Genomic DNA, 25,996 nt, shown 5'->3' with positions numbered 1-25,996 from the left:
GTTAATTTCAAGCTTTATTAATACAAATAGACCGGTTTCGGCGGTGTTGCCTTTCTCAATGTGTGCCAATAAACGTTGCAAGTGACCAAAAATTCAAATCTGTGGCAGACGAAGGGGAAAAGGGCTAAATTCATTATAAGATAATTATGTGATTGGCACCCATCAATTTATGAACAAACACAATAATTTTGCATTCAATATCAATTTAAAATTTCCTGAAAAAAACTATTTTGTTTCCAAATTACAGATTTTCATTTAGGGTATATTCACTTGGTCGTGCCAAATTAATGTTTACAATTTTATTAAATACATTTTTTCTAGCCAGTCACCAGATTTTCCTGAATTAAATTAACAAGATGGTTCTCAACCATAATCATGTCAGTTTAATCATGTGCTTACATGTACCACTGCTCAACGTGACAGAATATGCCTTGCATGACCATATGTCACAATCATGTTTCAAGGATATCCATTTTAGTATGCTAATTTGAAGGATGTCCAGCCTATGTCAAAATGTCTACCAGAATACGCGGTTGGCCAAAATATGTAAGACGCTCTCCCACTGCACTTCAGATGACCACAGCAAAGCCACAAATGCTGAGATATGTCAAATATGAACACAATATTCCAAGCGGGAACTTAATGCTACTTGCACCATAATGCCTTGACTGCCCACAGTAAGCCAAGATTAGCTACCTTATACCAGAGCCTCTATAATACCTAAATGAACCACATTATGACAAAGACAGCAACTTTAGGCCAGGAACATCAAAGCACCCAGAATGCCTACAAAATGCCAAGGAGAGCCAGCTTATTGCAGGGATACTGTAATACCTAAAATCTCCACAACAGCACACCAAGGATGGCCACACTTTGGCTGGGACACCATTGTGACTAGAATGCCCACAACAATCTATACCAATGTCACCATCCTCTAAATCTCCAAATTTTCCTCTCGTTCGAGCATCTCAATTTCTCATTTTATCCTGCATTATCCAAGAGTCGCTCCATGAAACTCTATCTCTTGTTTTACCTTATCTTCATATCCCTCTTATTACCTCAAACTACTGATTCTACGCAACTCTTCATCCTCTTTCTATGATTGCTTCTCATCACCCTCCAATAGTGTCTCATCATTTCCCTTTGTTATTCTTTCTTCCTATCCATTCTTTCATCGCTTTATTTTTTTATTTTCTTCGTTCTGTCTTTCTCTCCTTCCTTATTCATTACGCTCCTTTTCTTTGTTGTTTTTCGTCTTTCCACTTACATTCCTTTCCATCTGCCACTTTCCCTTCTACTCCTTCTTACATTATGTTTCCACACATTTCTCACTGGTTTTCATTCCCTCATTTCCTTCTTTTTAAATGTCCCTTTTCCATTTCTTCCTACTATCTTTTGTTATTTGATTTATTATAGCCTTCCCTTTATTTTCCTTAATTCTTCAAGTTCACATTATTTCCTCATATGTTTCTTTTCTCTTTTGTATTATGCTCTCATCCTTTCTCTCCTTTTGCTACCTCAATACTTCTTCCACCATTTCTTATTTATTTATTTCCTTCTTTCCTTTCTTTTTTCTTTTGAACTTTTTACCTCCTTTAGTTTTTCCTTTAACTTGTTTTCCTTTCATTTTCTCTTTTCCCTCCTATCTTTCTTCCACTTTCTATTCATATTTTCTTCTCTCACTTCTTTCTTTAACTTTGTCTTCCTTGCCCTTCTCCATTTCTTCTTTCTTTCTTCTCACATCTACCTTTTATTTTTTGTACTCTTTTTCTTTTACATTTCACTCTATATTTCACATACCTTCACACATTTTTCTTCTGCTTTCTCTCTCCTTTCTCTCCTATTTCTTTCTTCCTCTTCACCGTCACCTTTCTGTTTCTTGCAGCCAATTTTATTTTCTTTCTTTGTCTCATTTTCTCATGTTCATTCTTCTGTTTCCCCTTTCTTTTACAGCCTATTTCCCTATTCCGCTTTATTTTTCCCATTATTTCTTTCTTTCATCCTTTCTTTAATCATGTCCTTATTAATCCATTTTTGAGCTCTCACTGCAGACAGAATCATCTGTCTATTGCAGACAGAATGCATACAATACTACATAAAGTGGAATTTGGGTAAATTCCTTGCTCTTGATTTAATGACTTTATTGTCTATCTCTCGTCCCTACTGTTGTGGGTAGCTTTCCTCCCTATTTTTGTGCTTGTCCTGCTCTTGCACCATTTCTTCTTTATCCAGGCTTTTGAGTGGATCACTTGTATCCTTCCACTACTGACATCATGAGCTAACTTCTATTTTTTTTCAATTGCCATTCATGATTTATCACTTTATGGGAGTGCATATCCTGTTCCTTACTTGCTTTTTTAGGTCTCGGATAGACCGTGCATGCGCTGTCTTGAAGAGACGTGTTGTTGTGTTCTATCTGAGGGCTTACAGACCGCCCATCTCTTACCATTGGTGAACTTCAGCGTCGCTCTCATATTCTTTGATGCCATTCGTCATGGCATGCGGGCATCATGCCCTCTTCGTGCGTTTGGCCCTCCCATAGTGCATGGACCAGGTACATGTCTTCTTACACTGCTCCCGGTTTGTAGAGCTATTTTTTTCTTTGTTTTCAAGCAATCCATTGGGATAATTGCGTATTTAGGGTGTCTCCTTTGTACACATACACCCATAAAACTGAAATGTATGTGCATGTACATAAGCAAATACATTTCTTAAAAAGTTGTTAAAACACGAACAGCACTTGCTTCTTTTTTTTCTGCACAATCTGATGGTATTGGAGTGCTTGTTCCGTCATCCATCTTGTTCTTTGTTTTCAAGCACTCCATAGAACTACTTGTGTTTTCAGGCCATCTCCCTTGTACACATACACACATACCACTAAAATTGATGCACATGTACATAAAAGAGTGCATTTTCTAAAACGATGTTAAAACATGAAAAGCACTTATTTTCTTTTTGCACAATCTAATGATATTGGAGCTCTTGTTCTGTCCTCCATCTTGCGCTAGTGCTCACATCAGCCGATGGTATCGGAGCACTTTAAGTGCTCACCAGTTACATTACACAATGACACACTCATTGTCGTAGCAGGGTGGAAGCGTAAGTGATTTGCCCAGAGTCACAAATTATTCAGCTCACCCCAAGATTCAAACCTGGTTCCCCAGTTCCCCTGTCAGCATCTCTGGCCATTACACCACATCCTCGCTTCACTTCAAAGCTCAACTGTTTCTCACTGTCTTTTCCACATTTGTTCAGCATGACCCCACCAACACCGATCAAGCATTGGCTATGCCAATAGATCTCGGCAATGCCCAAGCTATTGGCCCTGTCAATGTGATGCCAGACAACATGGCTAAAAGACATTCACAAAGACAAGCCCACTAGCTCAGCATTGCGAGACCTATTGGCTTTGCCAATGCTTTCTCAGCTTACCTTCACACTGTTTCTTGCTCCCTGATCCACCTCTCCTTCTGCCTAGTCCCACTCTATGTCTTTCTCCTTTGCCACTCTTCTCTTTGCGTTTCCTGACACCGATCAGTGCTGCAGATCTGAGCCACGCTTTTGTTCCCCTGCTCTCCTTCACTTCCTTCTCAGGCTTTCTTTGCACTCTACTGCCAGTCTCCAACAGCCCCATCCCGGCACTTCTCTCACTGCATCTCTCTCATAGCACTCCAATTTAGGCTTTAGCTGAATGTTGCCTATAGTGGCAGTAGATCATCTTCAAGCTAGAAAGTACTGAAAACGCTATTTTCTATACTTTCAAGATGGCCGCCACATTGCATATACAGGCAACACGTCACCAAACTTGAAAGCATAGAAAATAACATATTCTGAACTTTCAAGATGGCTCGCTGCTTTTGACTTTGCCAGTGCTGGATGCTTGTAAAATAGTGCAGGCACTTTCAAAGCCAGCAGCAACAGCCGACCATCTATGAAATTGTAAGTATCATTTTTTTATTATCTATACTTTTAAGGTGCCTGCCACATTGCATCTTGACGCAACACACTGGCCACCTTGAACGTATATAGAAGATAACATTTTCTATCCTTTCAAAATGGCCGCCACAAACCCCCACTCCACTCTGCTCTCTTTTCGTCGATTTATTATCAGTGTTATTTTAAGCAGAAGGTTATAAATACACTTCCTGCAGAAGAGGTTCATGAAGCACTAAGCCCATGGCTGGCGAAGGGGGTGGTGTGGAGGGGGCTGGTATCACTGTTCTAAATTAATACATGGATTTATTTACACTTATTTACATTTGTCTTTTATGATGACAAAATCTTTCACAGGGACTCTCATTTCACTGTTTCTTTCTTCCTTGTAGCAGAGCCTGCATTTTCTGTCTTTTGTTGTTATTTCTGTATTACAGGATACCACTGCTCTGTCAATGCCAGTGGGGGAGAAAGAAGGTGGCACAGTAAGATAGGAAAACAGCGGATGTATGACGTTACAACGCACACTTTTACAACGCATGCACTTACAACGCATTTTTTACAACTCATAATCCATTACAACGCATGACATTACAACGCATGACACTACAACGCATTTTTAAAAAATACCTTTACAACGCATTTCCATCACAACGCATACTACCTTTACAACGCATACCATTACAACGCATAATATTAAATTACATTTAAGGTAAGTATTAGATAGTCTAGGGGTAAAAATTACTATTCTAACTCCAGGGGGTGCAACAGTGGGGTAAGTGTTGGATAGTATAGGGGTAAAAATTACTATTCTAACTCCAGGGGGTGCAACAGTAGGGTAAGTGTTGGATAGTATAGGGGTAAAAATTACTATTCTAACTCCAGGGGGTGCAACAGTGGGGTAAGTGTTGGATAGTATAGGGGTAAAAATTACTATTCTAACTCCAGGGGGTGCAACAGTAGGGTAAGTGTTGGATAGTATAGGGGTAAAAATTACTATTCTAACTCCAGGGGGTGCAACAGTAGGGTAAGTGTTGGATAGTATAGGGGTAAAAATTACTATTCTAACTCCAGGGGGTGCAACAGTAGGGTAAGTGTTGGATAGAATAGGGGTAAAAATTACTATTCTAACTCCAGGGGGTGCAACAGTAGGGTAAGTGTTGGATAGTATAGGGGTAAAAATTACTATTCTAACTCCAGGGGGTGCAACAGTAGGGTAAGTGTTGGATAGTATAGGGGTAAAAATTACTATTCTAACTCCAGGGGGTGCAACAGTAGGGTAAGTGTTGGATAGTATAGGGGTAAAAATTACTATTCTAACTCCAGGGGGTGCATCAGTAGGGTAAGTGTTGGATAGTGTAGTGTAATATTATGCGTTGTAATGGTATGCGTTGTAATGGTAGTATGCGTTGTAATGGAATGCGTTGTAAAGGTAGTTTTTAAAAATGCGTTGTAGTGTCATGCGTTGTAATGTCATGCGTTGTAATGGATTATGCGTTCTAAAAAATGCGTTGTAAAGGTAGTGCGTTGTAAAAGTTGCGTTGTAAAGGTTGTTCCCCGAAAACAGCGACAAAGGGAGGGGACATGGAGGAAAATACCCCAGAAGAGTGAGACAAAGAGACAAGAATTGCAGTGTGATGGGAAATAGAGGCATGAACTGGAATCACAACAAGGATTCGGCAACCCCACCATTCAGCACCTCTGGTGGCCAAATATTTGGTCCCTTGATTTTTTTTTACAAATGAGGACCTGGAAATCAATGGCCACAGGTGGAAACAATGAAAAGCAAAAACTAACAGAGGTTTGTCTAGTTGGAATGGCCAAGGCAAGTGTGGGCGAGAGACAACTTTGTGTATGCTTCACACACCTGGCCTGGCACACTCTGCGCAACCTGCTACTTTGTTCACACTCTTGCCTGTGCCCTGGTGAACCACAATTTATCGGATAGGAGAAAGGACCCTATGGCATATTTACCATCCACATTCGCCACCGGAGCTTCACTAATGGGAAATGGCGCTGCGGCACCTGATTGTCAAACGCCATTTCCCCTATTTACAAGGTGGCAATAAGACACTTAATGTGGCTTAATGCCACCTTGTAAATATGCCCCGTTCCGCCGCAGTCCTCTGTGGCAAAGGGACGTGCAGTGGGTGTTGCAGTCGGCTTTCCACCGCAACACCCATTGCTTTTTGATGCAGCCCCACATTTACAAGGCTGAGGCAGCGCCAAAAACCAATGCCAGGGAATACCTGCTCTTAACATGGTGATACAAGAAGAGATAATTCATTTCTCCTAATTTTTTGCTCTTTCCATGTTTGCTGCATTCTGCAGTACACATAGAGCAGATCACCATGACTGATTGTTTATGTGCAGGAAGCTGTCCCTTTCTGCATATAAACAAACACCCCTGCAGCGCAGGCACCCTTGCACCATGGTGACAGGGTGCCTGCGCTGGTGCTAGGCAGCTTTTTTTTGAACCAGCACTAGGGGAAACACAGGGGTGCAGCGCATTCTTGTGAATATGGCACATCCTTGCATTTAAAAAAATGTCGAAGCGTGGCTTTACCACATTTGGTGTAGCACCACGCTCCAACATTTTTTTGTCAATATGCCTACCTTTGTCTGGCCCTACCTCTTGCCTCTTCTGCTACCAAGAGCAGTCCAGCCTCTCAGAGGTAGAAGCCTTCCAGGACACCTCCAGAGCTCCCTGTAGGCCTGTCACCTCTTGTGCTTGTGTTTGGAGGCTTCATGGAAATGTACACACCGCCCCTTCTGTTTGAAACTGGGATGACATCTCTCGAAACTGTCCTCGAAAGGTGATGTGAGGTAGGTAGCTGAGAATGGGGGGCATGTGTCTCAAACGTTGTCATGTTGCGGCTCGTCACCTGATCGAGTAACCCTGGGGCAGGAGCAGCCGAGTCATTTCGATCTGCGCTGGCATGACAGCGCACGAGAGGGCTGGAGGCCATCTCTGCCTCTTTGAAAAGCAGCCAACCCAAACAGAATAAAGCAGCATTATTTCTCTGGTCAGTGTACTGGGCAGGGTGTTTTTCTTGGCCAATTCCAACTCTGCAGCCAAACAAGAGTGCACAGCAGAATGCTCCATAAAATTTGGGACAAACATGTTTGTGCTTCCAGCAGCCTGGGCTCCTGACACAGGTTACGCATCATGCGCCTGGCTGAGAGTGAGAAAAATATTTTTACAGCCTACAAAAGTCATGACTGTTACGTCTCTGTGGCACTTTGTGTCAACCTGCTCCAGGCTAATGAGTTACCAGTCTTTACGTTTCATGCTCTTTGCCTGGGACACTGGATGATAATATGATAACCTTGAATTGTGGAACCAGCTGTAGTTGTAAGGGAGGCCCATTCATCTCTGAACAGGCCACGTGCATATATTCATTCAATCAATAACTGGACACATGAACGGGGACCCCCCTCCTACTTGTGTGACTTGGGGTGTGTGCCATCAATGCAAAGATTTTTTATTTGAACTCCTCTTGTTACACGACTCTATAGGGGCAGCGGAAACTGCTAGCTTCTGGCCAGCCACAGAGATGAAACAAGAATTTGCAATTAAATAGGTCCCACTTTTGTGAAAGTTAGAGCTACAGGCGTTGTGAGTGATGATTTAAAAAAAAAATTGTTTGTAGTTGTACAGTAGAATTTTTCATATGTCTACTCAGGCAAAATATTTTTTTTTAATTCAGAATGCAAAAAGTGACTACCATTATACATTTTCTAAATGCCACCACAATGTCAAAAACCAATATGTGGGAGTATAACCTAGAGAGACCCAGGGAGAAAGAAAAAGCATCTCTGGCTTTGTAGGTATTTGTCTTGTTAAAATACTCGTTATAAAGAAGCTGCTATATTAGTAACAAGGGTGCACAGCTCAAGTCGTGAAAGCAGTTAAATGCACCTTAGAGGACCTGAAACAGTCACATGGGGCAGCAGCTTAGGAAATCTTTCAGAGGCTAGTAAAAGGGAGAACTGCTGAGCGAGAAAATAAGGGGTTGTAGCTCAGGGGCTGTGTAGCGGAAGGCAAAATTGTGAAATAGGCGTGTGGGCGCTATTATTAAAGTGAAAGCGCGGCATGGTGTGCTATTAATAAATAAATAATGTGTGAAAAGTTGATTTGGGTGAGCCGTGCAGAAGAAAATAAAAGCGCTGCCCCCATTTTAAAGATCTAGGGCCATATGTAGGTAGCTAAATACCGGCCGAAATTCGGTAAATATCCCGTTACCGACCGGTATTTAGCTATTTGAGATGTAGGGGGCATATTTCAGGATTCGGTAATTTACCGAATCGGTAACATTACCGAATCGGTAAAATTACCGATTCAGTAAATACCGAATCCTGAAATGATATGTAGGGGGAGTGCATCATCGGTGTGTGGATTCGTTATTTACCACCAACTAAAAGTTGATGGTAAATGACGAATACCTTCAAAAAAGCATTATTGTGCTATTTGAAAAGTGCAATGTGGCAGACATACATGCCCTTAGGGCATGTATGTGCGCCTCATGTGCACACATGCACGAATCAGGGGTGCAACAGGGTGTCAATGTGACACCCTGCCACCCATGATAGTGCCTCCCCTATTACCGATTCGGTATTTACCGAATCGGTAATGGCAACTGGCTTCCCATTCATTCCTATGGGCCTCCAGTCCCATAGGAATGAATGGGAAGGGATGCATCATTACCGATTCGGTAAATACCGATTCTTAAATACCGATATTTACCGAATCGGTAATAATTTACCTACATTACATTTACCGATTCATAAATACCGAATCGGTAAAATTCGGTATTTAAGAATCGGTAAATATAATTTACCTACATATGGCCCCAAGTGCGGTGTGCCCCAAAGCAAGGCAGGTGGCCGCTATTATGAAAGTGAAAGCGCGGCCTTGCGTGCTGGTAAAAATGAACAAGGCGAGTAGTACCGATTATGAAAGTGAAACCGCGGCATGGCGCGCTGACAAAATTAAATAAATAATGTTCGAAAAGCTGCAAAAATAAAATGTACAATGTTTTACTCCGAGCACTCTTACTGAGCAGGACACTAAGGGGGAAGTCACAATACAGTGAGACACTAGGGTGGGTTGCAGAAGTAGGAAAGCATGTAATGCCTCCCACAGCAACTACAAACAAAGCATAAATTAACTAAATAGTGCTCAGTAACAGTTAATGAACCATACAGTGTAAGGACACATGAAAAAGGGTATTCCTTGTGGGAGGCTACAAGTGAAGAGAAGGAGGTACTAAAGAGGGACAAGGAGGGACTACTAAACAAATAAACCAATTAAATCCACAGAATTCCAAAAGACACTGAAAGGAGACAATGAAAAGCATGGGCGGAACATGGGAGGAGCCTAATGCCCATGTTCTGAATACAGCATGTCTCAAAGAGACAGCACAAGCACTGCCTAGGCAAGTCCTAAAAATGAAAATTGATGCTACCAGCACAGCGCCATCTAAGCGCAACACCCTGCCAGTTTCACTCCTTTATGAAAGCATCTTCAAAACCCCTCTCCCAGAATTTCACCATGCTCCACCCGTGCTGTGTTTCCAGCGCACCTCGATCACGAGGCTTTCGGAAGACGAGCTAGATATTTGGCAAACTATCTCCTGCTCAACTGCGCTTTCAAGAATGTTCATAGTATAAGCATCATATGTGACATCATGCCTGGCATGGAATCACTTCCCACATGGACTCAAAGCAAAGACGACAAACATCCAGCAGTAGTGTAGCCAGTCTGTTTTGGGTCCTAGTGCGTGAAGGAAATAGATCCTAGGCAGCTGTTTGAATGATAAAATACAGCAATAGTAAGGGTCAGAGGCCCCTCAGGATGCGCCCCAGTGCTACTGAACCTGCTGCACCAATGGAAGGTATGCCCCTGACTTCTAGCCAGACACACACATGAGGAACCAAGCTGCCCTTCAGCGCTCCACACATTGGTAGCAAGCACTATACAAAGACTGCAATAAAATACATCTCCCAATCGCATAGTGTTATGTTCTACAGTTTTACATCCTCGGAGTGCAGGCCATCGTAAAAAGCCTCCTTCACTATATTCCTAAAATCCTGCATGATGCAGTACCTTTGACTGAATACTATTGATTGTTTCCCTCTCCTTTCTTTCTCATGAATGTCCCTCTCCTTGCCTTCCAGTGGTTAATTTGAACCGGTGGTTGACAGTGATGCCACCATCACTCATTTGGGGAGACCTTTGCTGAGAGCAAGAGAGGGAAAAACACACAAATCTGAAAGAATGAGGAAGAGAAAGATTAAAAAAGTCAGAAATAAGGAAAGCAGAAACCCACAAAAGGGGGATAAAGGGGCAGGAAGTGTTTGGTAGTGGATTAAAGGGGCACAAGTTGATTAGGCAGCCTTGGTATTTGCATGCTGACACTTAGTAGCGCTGGCCAAAGGCTTCGGAGCAGAGATTTGGGCACCAGCACTCAGTTGTTTACCATTTCAGCACTGTTACCTTCGATCCTCTGCTTATCTCCTATTTCTGCATACAGCGTACTCTAAGTACCATGCCTGCCTGCCTTATTATCTGTTATTGCATTTCTACACCTCATTTCATAGATCACAACTTCTCCTTCTTTGAAACCATATCCCTGCTACCTAACGATACGTAATCTCCTCTATCCTATCTGGCCTATTTGTTTACCCCACCAAACATCTGCATGAACTCACATACCTACTTCCACAGACCTAACTCCTATTAGTTTAATCTACCACATAAAAGAAGGAGTAAATGTAGACAAAAATTAGCTTGAGAGCAAATTACTAATCCCAATAACAAACAATCACCACTAGATTAACCACTAATGTTGGGTTTTGGAGTAGAATACTACTCCTCACGAGTTTAAATTCCCCGACTGGGGTAGCAAGCAATTACCGTTGAATGAAAGTGAAATCTGAGAACCTATACAGCACCTCCCTATTCATCGGTGCTTGTGCCCCAGGAGTAGGTCTCTTTCCTTTCCATCCAGAGCTGATCTCCTTTCTTTGCTACTGGGTGTCGGGGACCACTCCTCATTGCTGTGAAGGGAAGTCCTGCAACTTCCAACTTGATTTGTGGCCACATGTATCAACCTATTTTGCATTTGCAAACGGTGCGAATCGCTACATTTGACCGCTTGAGAATGCAAAAGGCGTTGACAGTGCAATTTTAGGGAATCACTATTTTTCTTACATACCATTTTGCATTCCTTACATAGGATTACCTAAAAGTCGCTATTTGGGGAATGCAAAATGGATGTTTGATACATGTGGCCCTTGGTGTCTTTGCAGCTTGCTTATCTAGGATACTGGACCTTCTATGAAGGGCCATTTGAGGGGATTGCAGCATTGTTCTGGCTTACAAGGCTTTTATTACAAAGGTGACACTGTTGGCACCCTAGGCACTTGCTTAGTCTTCGTTAGTGCAAGATCTACCGTTGAGCACTGCACCGTCGACTGCAGCTAATGATCTCTAAAGCCAAACAAGATTTGTTTGTGCAAAGAAGGATTCATCTCTCTTATCTCTGTGGCCTTTGCTAAGCTCTTCGGTGTAATCTCTGTCACAGATCCATAAAGCTCATTATCTGGGAGTTACTGAGATGTAAGGAATGGCGGAAGTGATTATATGCAATCAGCAGAGAAGGATGGACAGCAATAGATAAAATTTACCTGCCTCCTCCTTGTGCCTGGCTGGCATTCCTTTGAAACATAAATTGGGATACACAGGCATATTGACACATCTGTTCCAGCTGCGGGCATGAGAACAACCATGAAAACAAGTTAATACAGACATTTGTCTCTGGTTCCCAATGGAGTGGAACATATTGGGGTGATGCAGTAATTCATGTGTAACCTCCCATTTTCAGATATTCCATGTAGTTTCATTACTAAATCGGTAACTTTCATTTCAATTGAATTCATTCAATGAATAACCCATCGGAATGCAATATCAGCAAATGTATGAATGAAATATCTAAGAAATTATCCATTTTTATTGATTCCATCCCTTATGTCCACTCCCTGGAGAACCAAAGGTGAATGCACAATACTTGTCAACCTAGTTTTAGGATCACTTGTATATAAACTGTCAGGATCATTCTCATGACAGGCAGTCTCATGCTTCTTCTAGATAGCCAAACCATGAACATAACATAACATAACATCATCTGCATCTTCATTCTCATCATTAACAGCTTCATGCTATATCATCATGACCTCATGTCCACAATCAACTTCATCTTTTTCATCAACAATCCTTCCATCTGGGGGCAGTGTCACTCTCATCATCAATAGCAGCATTCACACTATAAACAACATCATTTTTTAAAGCAAAAGCCAAATTACCATAATCAAAAGCCTCATTCTTCTTATAGACTGCCTCATTTTTATAATCAACAGCCTCACTCTCACCATCAACTTCCTCATTGTGACTACTAGCAAAATGTTATTACCAAAAGCCTAATCATTTTTAACAATAGACTCATTCCCATCCTCAACAACCTCTGCCTCGTTTATCAAGCACTTCATCAATCAGCATTTGTAGAGTGTGGCACTGTCAGCCCTGGTCGTATCTGGGCACTGGGGTGCAAGGTCTCCTTCGAAAAGCCAGGTCTTGAGGAAACGGCGTGAAGAGGGAAGAAACAAGCACAAAAAGGACATAAAAACGAGCGAGGAAAAAAGGCAAAACAGAGGGCAGAAAAGGCACAACAAGGCAGAAAAATGAGCAGAAAGGCAAAACAGAGGGCAGAAAAACAAGCAGAAAAGACTAAACAGAGAGCAGCACAAACAAGCAGAAAAAGGCAAAACAGAGAGCAGAAAACGAGCAGAGAGGGCTAAACAGGGCAGAAGAGGGCAGAAAAACTAGCAGAAAAGACAAAACAGAGCAGAAGAGGGAAAAGCAGAGTGCAGAAAAACGAGCAGAAAGACAAAACAGAGGGCAGAAAAATGAGCAGCAAAAAGGCAAAACAGAGCAGAAGAGGGCAAAACAGAAGGCAGAAAAATGAACAGGAAAGACCAAACAGAGGGCAGAAAATCGAGCAGAAAAGGCAAAACAGAGCAGAAGAGGGCAAAACACAAGGCAGAAAAACGAGCAGAAAGACAAAATGGAGGGCAGAAAAATGAGCAGGAAAGGCAAAATAGAGGGCAGAAAAATGAGCACAAAAGGCAAAACAGAGAGCAGAGAAGGCTAACAGAGCAGAAGAGGGCAAAGAAGAGGGCATAAAAATGAGCAGAAAATGCAAAACAGAGGGGAAGAGGGCTTAAAAGGGGGCAGAAAATGAGCAGAAAAGGCAAAACAGAGGGCAGAAAAACAAGCAGGAAAGGCAAAACAGAGGGCAGGAAAACAAGCAGAAAAGGTCAAACAGAGGGCAGAAAAATGAGCAGACAGGGCAAAACAGAGCAAGAAACGAGCAGGGGAGGCACAAACAGAGGGCAGCAGGTGGACAGGCAGCAGAGGGTGGCAGATTGTGGGCAAGCTAGACAAGAGAACTGTCGCATGGGGAGCTGGCACAAGGTCCTGCTCATTAGGGTTGCGCTGCGGCCTCCATTAAATAGGTCGTGGGGGAAGGACGAAGCGATGAGTGGAGGGAGGAGGGAAACGGCAAGAGGAAGGAAATGGCAGGAAGAGGAAAGAAATGAGCTGAAAAGGCAAAACAGAGGCCTGAACAACAAGCAGAAAAGGCAGAGCAGCAGAGGGAAAAACAAAGGGCAGAAAAATTATCAGAAAAGGCAAAACAGAGGGCACAAAAATGGGCAGAAAAGGCAAAATGGAGGGCATAAAAACTAGTAAAAAAAGGCAAAACAGAGGACAGAAAAGCAAGCAGAAAAGGCAAAAACGGAGCAAGAAACAAGCAGAGGAGGCACAAATAGAGGGCAGCTGGTAGACAGACAGCAGAGGGTTGTGGACTGCAGGCAAGCTGGACAGAAGAACTGTTGCAGGGGAACTGGCACAAGGACCTACTCAATGTCATGCTGAGATCAAAGTTTCATGCGGCCTACAATTTCTGCAACTAGCTGCAGATAAATTGGCATTCTCAAGAGAATGTGGTAGAAACCAAGAAGCAGTTGTTACAACCTTTAGTCCAAGACCATCCTTAACTCTTCCATTTTGAAACCAAGTCAGGCTATTTGACACTGCCTTGAGTTTCCTTTCTTTTTCTTTTTAATTCTTTTTATTGAACATAAAGAATAGACAACACAGATTACATCAAAGAGGAGGTAATTCAAAAGTACATGGCAATCACAGTTTAAACAGTTCCTGAGCCACTGCTCATGAGTTGTTACATCATTCCGAAGGAGGATCATCATGTAAAGGAACACTCGGGGGTACAGACATTCCCTCGATAGACATTCCAATCATTCCAAATGAAGGACCATTTTTGAGGGCATCCCCGTGCCACATATACCGTCTTTTCACTGAACATGCACCAGTCTATGTCTGCCTTCCATGCCTCTATTTTGGGCGAGTGTGTGGCCCCTCATAGTTGTGCGATGTTTCTCTTTGCTAACATCAGGCCCAGTGTCACCCAGAGTATGCATTTACTGTTCAGGTCTGTGGGCTCCCACACATTCAAAAGACATCTCCTTGCTTCCGGATGAATAGTGAGTGTGAGTACTTCACTCAGGATATCATGTATTTTGTGCCAGTATCGCTGAATGTGGTCACATTCCCACAGTATATGCATGAAGGTTTCCTTCTGACCGCATTGTCTCCTGCAGTCCCCCTTCTCTGCTCTTCCCATTCGCACTAGACAGGGCCCTGTAATGTACACCCTATGCAGAATTTTGAGTTGGACGAGTCGTAGCCTGGCTGAGATGGCTACTTCCCTTAGGGAGGCAACTGCCTCTCACCACTCCTCGTCATCTAGCTCTAAACCGTCTCTTTCCCACTTTTCTCTTGTTTGTTGGAGAGAGTCCGCAGTATTATTGATCAATTTCTTATATGTCAGCGATATAGCCTTTGTTGGTAGATAGCCATCAAGCAGCCTATCTTCAAGGGGTGAGGATTCTGGAGGGGTGGAACCCTTCTGCAGTTGTGTCTTTAGTGCATGGCGCGTGTGCAGGTATCTGACGTATTCTGAGTTGGCTACGTTGTATTCCTGTTGTAGGGAGTAAAACATTTTAATTTCACCCTTCGCCCATAAGCCCCTATTTTGGAGAACCCAATTAGGTCCCATTTATCTAACCCCTTCGACGTCCACAAGTTGCCTAGTGCCTCTGTATCCGATAGGGGAGTTGCCAGTGTAAGTGTCTGCTCCCACCCCAGGCTTCTATTTGCGGCGTGCCAGATTTTAACTGAATGTTTAGTCGGCCCCGTCAGGGGTAGTCGCCGGGGTTTAGAATATAGTGCCTTATTATAGTCCCCACTGGTAGCAGCCACCTATCCATGGCATAGCCCGGATCATCTGCGCCACGGTAAGTACCATGGTTGATGGCAGCAAGGTGGGCTCCCCAATAATATTTTTTAAGGTCCAGGAGACCAATTCCTCCGTCATACCAGCTTAGGTTAAGTTTAGCTAATGCTATGCGGGGTTTCCCATTCCACAGCAAGCCTCTCTGCAGGCTCTCGATCTCTCTAAAATATCTCGCGGGAACCAAGTCAGAGGAGTTTTGCAACACGTACAAGAAGCGGGGCAGGGACATCATTTTGAAACGTGACGCCCTGCCCAGCATTGAGAGTGGGAGTGCCTTCCAGCTTACAATGTCTCACATCAATTTTTGCAAGGTTGGGAGCAGGTTATGATCGAATCAGCGTTTGGGGTCTGAGGTGACAAAAATGCCTAAGTACTTAAAGCCCACTGTGGTGATTTGCACTGGGTAGTATTGACTTACTCTAGTTGATTGAGTATCCGGAGTATCTACCAAAGGCTGCAAAAATATCAAGCACACTCCCGAGTGATGCTTTTGGGGAGGCCAAAAACAGGAGAATGTCGTCCGCATACAATGAGATGCGGTCTTCCCAAGTTTCTGACCATCGCAGTCCTCGTATCACTGGATCCTAGAGAATCCATGCTGTCAACGGTTCCAACGCCAGGGTGAAGAGAAGGGGGAGGGCAATGGACAGCCCTGGCGAGTCCCTCAACTCAACTTAAGCATTTCAGACTTTTTGTTGTTGACTACAACTTGGGCTAGGGGTTTTGAGTAGAGGAGTCTGACCCATTGGATGAAGTTAGGCCCGAACCCCATTTTTGTGAGGACTGCGAAGAGGTATGGCCATTCGACGGTGTTGAATGCCATTGTGGCATCTAGTGAGACTATTATTGCCGCTTCCTGGATTGTGGCTATCCTCCCCATCACTCCATGTACTCTACGCAAGTTTAGCGTGGTGTTTCGCTGGGGCATGGAGCCCGATTGGCCTGGGTGCACCAGCCCACTAACTACTTTGACAATTCGGTTTGCTAGGAGTTTGGCTAATATTTTAGGTTCCGCATTTAGTAGGGAGATAGGTCTAAATGAGGCACAGTCAGTCTTCGGCTTGCCCTCCTTATGGATGGTGACTAGTGTTGCTATCCTCTGGTCTAGTGGGAGTATCCCCAGCCTCTTGCTCTCCTCAAACATGGCACACATGTATGGGGCTAATTTGTCTGGTGTGAGTTTATAGAGCTCAATTGGTAGGCCATTAGGGCCAAGGGCCTTGCCCGATTGGAGATTCCTGATCGCTTGGGCTATTTCGTCATTGGAGAAATCGCACTCTTGCAGGCTTAAGTCGTCCGCCGAAAGGGCTGGAAGGGCTATGTCTTTAAGAAGCAGTTGGGAATCCTCTTCAGTGTATGATGTTCTTGTGCAGTATGTCACACTATAGTGGGCCAGTATAGAGAAAATGGTCCCAGCACAAAACAAACCATATGAAACAAACATCAATAAACACTTTAACCAAAAACTGAAGGAAGTTAAAGTGTTGTTTAATCACACTGAACTACAATTGTCATACATTTGATGAATCTATTAAGCAAAATCTTTTCAACAAGATATAATGGAGGTGCCCAGAAAGGGAGGAGGGGGAAGGGAAGGTCAGTGATTGAGTGTGGAATTGGGGGAAATGTGAAAACAGCGGTATATCCACTTAGTAACAATCAAATTGGTCGGCATCATTTAGTCAGTGCCACATGTTATAAATAGATCCAATCACAAAATACAATACAAAGAACTGAACTTTCGCCATGTATAATGAGAATCACAGTGCACCATGTACTGGTGATAATACTGGCAGTTATGTTGTGTCGACGTTTCGACCCCTTAATTCGTGTAGGTGTTCACTAGGACCTTACAAAGTGGGGTCTTCCTCAGGACAGGGGTGTGTGTGGGAAGAACGGAGGGCACCTATGGAAATCAAATAAAACGAGTGTAAGCCGTATGATTAATATCAATACATCTAAGGGAACACGAAAAAACTTAAAGTTTCAAGGAATTACCGTGTCTGCCTTGTGGCAGGGTTCTAAGGCGCAATGTGTCGTCAGAGAAAGGGGGTGCAAAGCCTCCCACGGTACGAATGGAGAGAGTGATGGCCACCTAAAAAATTAGGGTAATCATTAGTAAAGCAGTCTTCCAAAACTTAGAGATCCAAAGGAATTTCTAGGGGGGTTGTTGGCATAAACTTACTCTGCCTCAGGGAAAAATATCTCCTGTCGAATACATTCGAAAGCAGTCCAAAATCTGCCTGGTAGAGCCGTGGAAAGTAGTACACGGACTGGGGCGGCAGACGGGGCTGAGCCTCCGCTGGGTCCCCGTTGAAGAGTGAATCTAAAAATAAGGGAGGAGGATTAAAAACCAAAGCTACGGACCCTGCAGCAGATTAAAACAGTCACAGAAGGACCGGGGGAATGTCATGCCACATGAGCGATGATAAAGGTGTACCCCTATCCACTGCCCAAAATAAGTTCAATAGAGCCTGTGCTCGGGGTGACTTGTTATCGAATTAAAAATACAAACGGCGGTAAAGCTATAGCGCTGTAATCAGAGTAAAAACACTGCGCTAACGCTTTCCAAATTAAGTTCACTAGAGCCAGTGCTCGAGATGATTTACTTTAGAAAAGTGAAAAACCCAGATGAAACCATCGCGCTCTGGGCGAAGTCATAGCACTACGCTAGCTGCGCGATAAAGCGATCTAGATCGCTTATAGTCAAAATTAGCCTGTTGTTGTAAAAAACCATTACCGTAAAGTAGGTGTTAGAAGAAAAATCCAAGGGAGCAAGACTCACCCTCGTTGTCTGATCTCACTCCGTAACTGTGAAGGAGCGCGTGAGCCCACCGTCCAAGTGTATTTGACGGGAGACGCGAGACAACACGTGACAACAAACTGCATACTACACTATATCGCAAACCGGCCGAGCGTAACTCGCTACTCAGATATAACAGCCATCACCCACGTGGCTTGAGAGACAATCTACCGGTGGGTCAATTCCTGAGGATTCGTAGGAATTGTACTAAAAAGGAGGATTACATGGTTGAATCTGAGGATTTAAGCAACCGATTGCTAACAAGAGGTTATCCGAGGAGACTGGTGAAGAAGGCACGAAAAAGGGTTTGGTTCAACCCTCGAGAGACCTTATTGACACCCAAGGACAAGAAAGACATGTTGTTACAGAGAATGATCTGTGTTACTACTTTTTCTACAAGAAGCAATGCAATCAAGAAAGTGATAAACAAACATTGGAACTTGGTAGCAGATGATATTGACCAACCTAATCCACCAATGCACTCCTTTAAAAAGGCCATGAGCGTCAAGGACCATGTAGTTCACTCCTTTCTGGAGACTGTAACAAAACCAACAATTCAAGAACTCTGGAACCTTCCACCAGTAATTGGACATTTCAAATGTGGACACTGCAAGGCCTGTGACACCACCAATACCACTAAAATCTTTGTCTATAAAGAACATTCAATCACTCTAAGTTCATTTACCAACTGCAATTCGGTCAATGTGATCTATGGCATAACCTGCCCTTGCGGGTTACTCTACATTGGTCAAACACAACAAAAAGTTAAATCCTGAATTCTGCAACACCATATTAGGATCCGTTGTACCGTAGCAGGGGCCCCCCTGGTTGAGCACTGCGGTTTGAAGAATCACAATCCAGAAGATCTACAATGGTTGGTACTTGAAAAAGTGAGGCTGGGACCGAGAGGTGGCAATCTATCTGCTATTCTGAATGTGAGGGAATCAAAATGGATGATACGCTTGGATACAATAGCCAATGGGCTAAACGAATTGGATGGCAGTAATGCACAACTAGCGTGCCTCCGAACCTGAATTCATGCACTCTATTGGAGGGGTGCTAGACTCCTTTGGTGTTATCCTATGGGTCAATACAAAAGATTCTCACAAGGTGTGAAGGTGGGGGAGGGTCCAAGGGACAATTTAAAGACCTGCTACAGTATAAATCCCCTAATCCACATATACTTTACAAAGAATACTGAGGGTCTAATGTTCTGTATACACACAACACTAACAAACCAAGCAAGTTAAGACCTCAAAACAAACATTAGTGAGTAGCATATCAAAAAAGTTTGGTTCCCATCACCCACCAATGGTGGCTTATCATCATCTGGGAACTCAGGACTGTGCTGAGAAGACCAACCACTCTGATGGTAATGGTGGTTATCCAGTTGTCCCAGGAGTGAGAACAAACGGTGAGGTGATGGTTGCAGTGCAAAAAATAAAGAAAAAGTGCTATTAAAAATGGCTATCCAGATGCTATAAATTTTATTCTGGCGCTATCGTGATGCCATTAATAAAATCAGTGCGTAGACAGCTTAACAGATAACTGTCGGATCGATGGTCTACATGTTTCGGCTGCTGGACATTGAGTCCAAGCTCTCATCAGGACCCTATTGCGCTACTGCAAAAAGTGTTAAACAATACAAACAGGAAAAATAAAGATATCCACCAAATTGGTATACCATACAACCTGGTCGGATCTGTATGTCCCCATGGAACTGTTACAGGTTAAGAACCTAAATGTGAATCAAACGAAAAGAGGTTCAGCCAGATGTTGTAACATGTTAGTGGCAATACAGAACATATGTATTAAAAACATTATATGTATTATTATTTGTCATAATCAAAGTGTTACATGACCTGAAGTTGAGTCAGTACTCGGTCTGTGCACTTACCCGGAAGATTATGGGTACGCACCTCGCCTCGCCTGGCATCTGCTCAGGGTATTGAGGCACCGCTCTGCAAAAGGAAATTTCAGGTGTGATATTTAGTATTAATCCCAGTGGACATGACATGTTCAGTGCACCGGAATTACCGGAAATAGCCATAGGAGCGCTCAGCTAGACACTTTAGAGATATGAGACATCTGACCTATCCTCCATCTGTCTCTGTGTCTCATATCCGTCTATGTCAGATTACAACAGGCACTCATTAATACACATTACCTGTAACTGTGATACGTACATACGTGTAGTGGAATAATTTACTTTGTAAATTGGGACTATCCAGTATATCACCCTTTTGAGTAGCCGACCAGTTGCTAATTATTCACAACCCCTGTTGTCACCTATTTTCACAATGGGTGCTTTCAAATCATTTACATCCCCTGTAGTCACCTATTTCCAGTATGGGTGCTTTCATACTATTCTGAATGTGTATGTGAGTTTACATTCCAAGACTCATATGTTCTGTATTGCCACTAACATGTTACAACATCTGGCTGAACCTCTTTTCGTTTGATTCACATTTAGGTTCTTAACCTGTAACAGTTCCATGGGGACATACAGATCCGACCAGGTTGTATGGTATACCAATTTGGTGGATATCTTTATTTTTCCTGTTTGTATTGTTTAACACTTTTTGCAGTAGCGCAATAGGGTCCTGATGAGAGCTTGGACTCAATGTCCAGCAGCCGAAACATGTAGACCATCGATCCGACAGTTATCTGTTAAGCTGTCTACGCACTGATTTTATTAATGGCATCACGATAGCGCCAGAAAATTTTTTATAGCATCTGGATAGCCATTTTTAATAGCACTTTTTCTTTCTTTTTTGCACTGCAACCATCACCTCACCGTTTGTTCTCACTCCTGGGACAACTGGATAACCACCATTACCATCAGAGTGGTTGGTCTTCTCAGCACAGTCCTGAGTTCCCAGATGATGATAAGCCACCATTGGTGGGTGATGGGAACCAAACTTTTTTGATATGCTACTCACTAATGTTTGTTTTGAGGTCTTAACTTGCTTGGTTTGTTAGTGTTGTGTGTATACAGAACATTAGACCCTCAGTATTCTTTGTAAAGTTATCCTATGGGTGTCTGGAAATTAAATGACCCTCCTCTCTTTCCGGGGTCTTAATATTTTCACGTATTAATATTCTCATAATCGGAGTATTCTTGATCTGAACACGTATGCATGAGTGCTGGTTAATATGATTTTTCTTTCTCCAAATTGTGTATTTAAGCAATGCTAATTGGTTATTCATCAGACCTCTAATGTATTTTTCATTGCTATCAAATGGTATCTTAATCGTTCAGCACGCATTTCAATGTGTTGCCATTTTCTGTAGTGAAGTTTTTCCGTGTTCTCTAGTACATTTGTTAATTAAGAGCTGCCCGCATAATGGCCCGAATGTTTGTTTAACTATTGTCTAACTGTCACCTGACCTATGATTGGGATGCATCTGACTGGTGGTAATACTCCCATATTATTCAGGGATCCCATACACATTACTCCCATATCATTCAGGGAACTTATACACATTTACTGACACTGAACGCGACCTCCTAGTCTTTTTTCCATTGTACTGTTAAAACCGGCATCTAGCGGCAGCACGGTAACGGGGATCACGTGTTGTCTCGCGTCTCCCGTCAAATACACTTGGACGGTAGGCTCGCACGCTCCTTCACAGTTACGGAGTGAGATCAGACAACGAGGGTGAGTCTTGCTCCCTTGGATTTTTCTTCTAACACCTACTTTACGGTAATGGTTTTTTACAAATATCCAACAGGCTAATTTTGACAATAAGCGATCTAGATCGCTTTATCGCACAGCTAGCGTAGTGCTATGACTTCGCCCAGAGCTCGATGGTTTCATCTGGGTTTTTCACTTTTCTAAAGTAAATCATCTCGAGCACTGGCTCTAGTGAACTTAATTTGGAAAGCGTTAGCGCAGTGTTTTTACTCTGATTACAGCGCTATAGCTTTACCGCCGTTTGTATTTTTAATTCGATAACAAGTCACCCCGAGCACAGGCTCTATTGAACTTATTTTGGACAGTGGATAAGGGTACACCTTTATAATCGCTCATGTGGCATGACATTCCCCACGCCCTTCTGTGACTGTTTTAATCTGCTGCAGGGTCCGTAGCTTTGGTTTTTAATCCTCCTACCTTATTTTTAGATTCACTCTTCAACGGGGACCCAGCGGAGGCTCAGCCCCGTCTTCCGCCCCAGTCCGTGTATTACTTTCCACGGCTCTACCAGGCAGATTTTGGACTGCTTTCGAATGTATTCAACAGGAGATATTTTTCCCTGAGGCAGAGTAAGTTTATGCCAACAACCCCCCTAGAAATTGCTTTGGATCTCTAAGTTTTGGAAGACTGCTTTACTAATGTTTACCCTAATTTTTTCGGTGGCCCTCACTCTCTCCATTCGTACCGTTGGGAGGCTTTGCACCCCCTTTCTCTGACGACACATTGCGCCTTAGAACCCTGCCACAAGGCAGACACGGTAATTCCTTGAAACTTTACGTTTTTTCGTGTTCCCTTAGATGTATTGATATTAATCATACGCCTTACACTTGTTTTATTTGATTTCCATAGGTGCCCTCCGTTCTCCCCACACGCACCCCTGTCCTGAGGAAGACCCCACTTTGTAAGGTCCTAGTGAACACCTACACGAATTAAGGAGTCGAAACGTCGACACAACATAACTGCCAGTATTATCACCTGTACATGGTGCACTGTGATTCTCATTATACATGGCGAAAGTTCAGTTCTTTGTATTGTATTTTGTGATTGGATCTATGTATAACATGTGGCATTGACTAAATGATGCCGACCAATTTGATTGTTACTAAGTGGATATACCGCTGTTTTCACATTTCCCCCAATTCCACACTCAATCACTGACCTTCCCTTCCCCCTCCTCCCTTTCTGGGTACCTCCATTATATCTTGTTGAAAAGATTTTGCTTAATAGATTCATCAAATGTATGACAATTGTAGTTCAGTGTGATTAAACAACACTTGAACTTCCTTCAGTTTTTGGTTTAAGTGTTTATTGATGTTTGTTTCATATGGTTTGTTTTGTGCTGGGACCATTTTCTCTATACTGTCCTACACCCAGGTCCAAGTGATTTTGGGTATACCCCTTCTATAACTACACTATAGTGGGCAGCAAATGCATTCACAGTGTCCTGGGGGTCAGTGATCGACTGGCCTACCCCATCTAGCAGCTCTGGCGCCAGCCTGCTCGCTAGCTCCTTCTTATCCAGCCATGCAATCAACTTCCCCGCCTTGTCCCCAAGATCGTACACTCTGCCCTGTTTTTCCCTCCCCAGTGTTTTGGCTCTATCAGTCACTATCGCTTTGTAGTCGTCTCTTTTAAGTTGTAGGACATGTAATTTCTCTGGAGTTACCTCTTCACCTAGCTCTTATTCCAGTCGGAGGATTTCGTTTTCTGCGTAAACCACCTCCTTTAGTTTCTCTTTCCGCACCCCGGCTATCAGGGAGAGTGCATGTCCCCTTATTACTGATTTAAGTGCTTCCCACGGGGTCAGGGGGGATTCACCCGACCCTTCGTTTTCCTGGAAATAGTGGTCTATCGCTGTAAGCAATGACTTTCGGACTTCTGGGTTTCAGGGATGCCAGGGATTGATGGGGGCAACTCTACCCACCCTTTGCTGACCAATAACTAACTGGGCCCATATCGGGGAATGATCGGAGATGCCCCGCGCCATGTGCCTTATTTCGTGGACATGTGTGATGTGAGGTTCTGGGATGAGCAGTTAGTCTTTACGGGACAAGCTGTGATGGGCCCCTGAGTGGAGTGTGTGCTGGATACTGTCTGTGTGATAAGCTCTCCAGACGTCCGTTAGGCCTAAGGCCTCTAGAAAGTCAGGTAGCCATCTGTACGATGGGCTAAGCTCTCGGGACGGGTACTGGTCTAGTGTGCCTGAAACCACTGAATTGAGATCTCATCCCACTACTAAGAGGCCATCTGGGAGTGATAGCAATATAGATCCCAGGTCTTTAAAGGTGCGGCTTTGAAGGCCGGGTGGCACATATACAGACATGAGCGTCAATGTGTTCCCCTCCCACTGTCCCGTGATCGCTATATACCTGCCCCAGTCATCAGACCAGGTGGAGTGTACAGTTAGTGGAAAGGAATTCCTCAGCATTATGCTGACTCCCCTCCATCCCATGGTAAAACCTGAATGGGCCACCAACTTGTAGCCCCACCTGTTTAGAGCCTTACAGGAGTTACCCAACAAATGCGTTTCTTGGAGCAGGATAACATCTGGGGCATGTCGTTTAATATGCAATACTACACAACGTTTAATTTTGTCCCCCAGGCTGTTGACGTTCCAACTCGTTATTTTAATACTTTTGTCCCATTGTGTACTCATCATAAAGAAACAAGGCTAGCGGTATCCCTCTAGGACAGCACTGGATTTGAGATTAACCCATCATATCTATTGGTGATATTTTCAATTCACCATGAGTGTGCAATCTTGATTAGCACCCGCCAACACAGTGCTATTCCAAGCCCTGGAGTGAAAGTGAAAAAACAGCACAAGCTGCACCACTCAAAATGTCCAATATAATTTAAATGAGTCCATATCCATGATGTTTCTTTTCAAAGCAATCTTCTTTATTTTTATTTGTCATATACACATTAAAACATCCAAAACAGCCAAAGCAGCCGACGCGTTTCGTCCACCTCGGGACTTCTTCAGGGCTGCAACAGATTTTTGTTAAAAATACACAGTATAAATAACACACATGAGAAACAGGCACAGACAATTATAACAATACAGTAAACATACATAAAAGAGACCAAATTCAATTGGACTCAATTTCCATCAAGATTAAATAAGACGTCTATTGACAGGTATAAACCAACATAGAGTCATTGGAGTAATCAGCTATTCATAATTTTACTACACGTCAATCCCAACATAAAATTTACATCACAATAGTTAATTGCAGTAACAAATAAGTTTGTCATATAAGTTGATTCAATCAAATGGCCTGTGACAATATATAATGGAGGATATAACGTTTCGTTGGCATAATTGGAGTATCATCACCTGAATGCTTGGTTTCATTTAGAATATCATACATGGACTTCATAAGACATGACTAATAACATTCCTTAGAATTAAATCTGACAGTCGAATAACATTCATCATGTCAACACTAAAAAACACCTATCACAATTGAGTGCAAGAGGAAAGGGAACAACAAAAATACAAGGGCTAGAGAAATGGAATGCATACCCACCGAAAGGATTGATGTATTATTCTTACTATTTTTATCTTTCTCTATTTCAATTGTCATGTTACAGGAAACACCAATCAGTGTCACTAGGGAAAAGCCAAAGAGCGAGTAAATGTGAAAACGAACTGAATACATAAATTAACTGCATAAATAACATATAACTATATTGTTAAGAGATGGTATACTTACTCACTTAAAGGGGCGTGTACCTCGATTTCAATTTCAGAAGAAAAGGTTATCTGCTAAGTAGCTCAAGCGAGTCATGTCCTTCCAACATTAGTCCTATTTCAATTTTATCCAACGGTGCGAGCGGCAGTATCGCTCTCTAAGATGCCTAAAAGTGAGTAATATACAAATATCGGGTAAGTTGATAGCCAAGTATCAAGATGTTGTAATATCAAAGACAATTGAGAAGGAGACAGCCTGCAGAGACAACAGCGTATGGATAGGCGGGAAATTAACCTTAAGAAGTTAAACTAGCCCCATGCAGCCCGCTTTATATTACACAGACATGCAAGAGCTTTAAAAAATAAGAGCTTATGGAAGCAGGCAAGAAGACCCGTTAAGAGCCTAAAACGCTACAGCCTAGCATATGGG

This window comes from Triturus cristatus, chromosome 9, assembly GCF_964204655.1.
Source record: "Triturus cristatus chromosome 9, aTriCri1.1, whole genome shotgun sequence".
Classification (NCBI taxonomy): domain Eukaryota; kingdom Metazoa; phylum Chordata; class Amphibia; order Caudata; family Salamandridae; genus Triturus; species Triturus cristatus.
The sequence above is the reverse complement of the archived record's forward strand: the minus strand, read 5'-3'. Positions refer to the sequence as shown.